The sequence below is a fragment of the Elaeis guineensis genome, chromosome 11 (assembly GCF_000442705.2).
Source record: "Elaeis guineensis isolate ETL-2024a chromosome 11, EG11, whole genome shotgun sequence".
Lineage (NCBI taxonomy): Eukaryota > Viridiplantae > Streptophyta > Magnoliopsida > Arecales > Arecaceae > Elaeis > Elaeis guineensis.
The window spans coordinates 97,740,363-97,744,432 of NC_026003.2; positions in this window are offsets into that span (position 1 = coordinate 97,740,363).

Sequence of the window (4,070 nt, forward strand, 5' to 3'; positions counted from 1 at the left end):
TACGATTTCTTCTGCATCCAGTTGGGTGCTTGACTCTGGTTCTAGTGCTCAATTATGCACTTCTATGCAGGATCTTGAGGAGAGCAGGAGGCTGAGGAATGGAGAGATGATCCTACGCATCGAAAATGGAGCAAAAGTTACTGCTGTGGCCATGAAAACCTACCCTCTGCGATTACCGTTAGGATTATATTTATTTCTTAGAGATTGTTATTATGTGCTTGCAGCAAGCAGGAATTTGATTTCTGTTTCATGTTTAGCACAAGAAGGCTATGTGATTAGCTTTCATAAGGACATTGTAATATATTTTATGAAAATAATAAAGTTGCAGATGATTTTCTTATTAACGATCTCTATCAGTTACATATTGATGTATCTGTATTTAATATCGAGCAAAATGTGAATGCCATAGGAATTAAAAGGCCTAGAGATAGTCTAAATGATAGGTATCTGTGGCACCTAAGGCTACATCATATAGCAGAAGACAGGGTTAACAAATTGAAAAAATTCAGACTATTGAGTCCATTGACTTTCGAGTCATATCCAATTTGTGAATCATACCTTCAAGGCAAAATAACCAAGCTTCCTTTTGTGGAACATAGGGAAAGGGCCACAAACCTACTTGCCCTAGTACATATGGATGTGTGCGGCCCATTTGATGTACCGGCTAGAGGCAACTATATCTACTTCATTACCTTTACCGATGATATGTCTAGGTACGGGTATGTGTTTCTAATGAAACACAAGTCTGAAGCCTTTGAAAAGTTCAAAAATTCAGGCATGAGGTAAAAAATAAATAAGAAAGCCCATTAAGGTTCTTCGATCAGATCGAGGAGGTGAATACCTTAGTCGGAAGTTCTAGACTATCTTAAGGACAATAGCATAGTCTCTCAATAGACTCCACCTGGAATGCCACAACTCAATGGGATTTCAGGATGAAGAAATCGGACCCTATTAGATATGGTCCGTTCCATGATGAGCTTCACGGACCTCCCTGAGTTTTTTGAGGATATTGTCTCATGACAGCAATATATGTATTAAATAGGATTCCCTCTAAAATCGTTCCTACCACACCGTATGAGATATGACATGGTAAGAAGCCAAGTCTGAGTCATCTCAGAATTTGAGATTGTCTGGCTCATGTCAAGAGACAGCAGGCGGACAAGTTAGAGTTTAGGTCTTTTAGAGTTCGGTTCATAGGATATCCTAAAGAGTCATTAGGATACTATTTCTATATTCTGGAAGACCATAATGTGATTGTGAGTCGAAATGCTATTTTTCTTGAAAAATAGTTTATTCAAGATGGTGGCATCAGAAGAATAATTAAGCTCAAGGAGAATGTCTCCAAGAGCAATGAGCTAAAGAACCTGAGGAACCAAATCAATCAGAACCAGTCCTAACACAACCTCTTCCACCTCGTAGATCGACTAGGATTTTTCATCCTCCTGAAAGGTACTTAGGTACCATACAAGAGGATATAGAGAAATATTCCTCATAGAAAATGGGGCTCATGGTGATGATCCCAAGACCTATGATGAGGCGATATCAGGTATCGACTCTGAGAAATGGTTAGAAGCATGAGATCAAAAATTGACTCGATGCACTCAAACCAAGTCTGGACCTTGGTAGATATATCTGAAGGTATTATACCTATTGGGTGTAAATAAATCTTCAAGAGAAATATGTGCAGATGAGAATGTAGAGACATTCAAGACTAGGCTCGTAGTGAAAGGTTATAGTCAGCACGAAGGCATTGACTATCAGGATACCTTCTCGCCCGTAGCCATGCTAAAATCCATTCACACATTGCTTGCTGTTGCAGCCTATTTCAATTATGAAATATGGCAGATGGACATGAAAACGGCATTCTTAAATGGACATTTTGAGGAAGATATCTATATGAAACAGTCAATTGGTTTCACATCCAGTGATGATGATCACAAGGTCTGCAAGCTGCAAAGATCCATTTATGGACTTAAGCAAGCATCTCGGAGCTGGAATACTTGTTTCAATGATATGATCAAAATGTTTGGTTTCATCAAGAATGAGGAGGAACCATGTGTGTTTAAAAAGGTCAGTGGGAGCGCAGTTGTCTTCCTCGTATTGTACGTAGATGACATCCTCTTAATTGGGAATGACATTCCCATGTTGACCTTAGTCAAAGTATGGATGTCTAAGGAGTTCTCTATGAAAGATCTAGGAGAGGCATCCTTTATACTGAATATTAAGGTCTATAGAGATAGACCAAATAGGATGCTGAGACTTTCACAGAAGATGTACATAGAGGAGGTGCTAAAAAGATTTAGCATGGAAAACTCCAAAAGAGGTTTAGTACCTTTTAGACATGGCATTCATCTCTCCAAGAAGATGTGCCCTAGCACACCTGAGGAGATTGAACACATGAGCAAGATCCCTTATGCTTCGGCAATAGGGAGCCTCATGTATGCCATGCTATGTACATGACCTGATATAGCCCATGCTGTGAGTGTCACAAGCAGATATCAGTCGAATCCAGACGAAGAGTACTGGACTTCTGTGAAATGTATCCTTAAGTACTTGAGAAGGATTAAGGATATGTTTCTAGTCTTTGGGAATGAAAAACTCCAGATTCAGGGATATACAGACTTAGACTTTATGTCTGATATAGATGAACGAAAGTCAACATCTAGAAGTCTATTCATTTGCAATGGTAGTGCAGTTAGCTGGAAGAGTTCCAAGCAGACGGTGATTGCTGATTCCACCATGGAGGCAGAGTATATTACTGCATCAGAAGCTGTGAAGGAGGTATTCTGGTACAAAAAGTTTATCGCGGAGCTTGGAATGATGTCATCGGATGTCATTCCTCTTTACTATGACAATAATGGCATCATAGCCCTAGCTAAGGAGCCAAGATCTCACCAAAAGTCCAAGCACATCGAGCGGTGATTCCATTGATTCGTGATTACCTCGAAAAAGATTATGTCAAGGTTAAGAGAGTCGACTCCACAGACAATGTGGTAGACCCATTGACAAAGCCATTAGGCCAGCAAAAGATCGAAGCCCACCTTGAGAAGATGGGACTTAGATATGTAGCCAATTGGCATTAGGTCAAGTGGGAGTTTGTTAGATGTGTGCCCTAGATGCCAGATAGGCTGACACATTCCTGTACAAATCTAAGGGCAAATTTATAATTTTGACTATAAATCAATAAATGGGTTATTCTTCTATCACATAGTATACATTGTGTCTGTGATACATCTTTGAGTTAGTAAGAATGTCAATTCATATTTTCAAGAGTTGAAAATTTAAGGCATGAATTTATATAACTAACTCATAAACAACTGCTGACCATAGGATCATCACGAGGATAGTGATCAATCTAAAAGGTTGGTGTACGATCGCTTTCTTAGGGTAGATGTGTCTTGAGTCTACGGTGTGGAGACACCAAAGCGAGAGTACAGGTATTCGTTGAGAATGAAAGTGCTGAGTGTGATCACCTCGAGCAGTCATAAGGAAGTCTATCTTCTCGTCGATGACTAGCTTGATGCTGCAGTTGTGTGTCTAGCTCTTTGACCTGAGGTGCATCGATAGTTTACCTTGAGTGTGTTATAGTTTGACTACACCATAACTCAGTCTTCTAGCCATTCAGAATCCTGAGGTGTATGTTGGCTGTAGCATATTCATTGTGGGAACTAGGTCGCACCAAGATGGGATCTATCAACCTCGATAGATGAGAGGAGTAGTCCTATGATGATCGAAAGATCGAGTCCTTAAGTCCATGGCCATGGCAGAGTGAAATAATAGAAAAGAGTTTTTCATTGGGATTTCACATTGGACTCAGATCAATCGATTGATTCATATGACTGATGTTGGGTTTGACGAGTTCACCTTAATCCTAATTCAGTCGGGACTCATGATAAAGGAACTCAATCACACAGGTAGCTGCACCGAGAGGTTCATCTTCAGTTCTGATGGATTGTCATCATATACTGCTAGGTGTCACTGGTAGATTTTGAGAGCAATTAGAATGATCTTGATGATCGATCATTCTAATTGTCTGAATCAGAAGAGTTCTGATCCATCGAAAGGAGTTT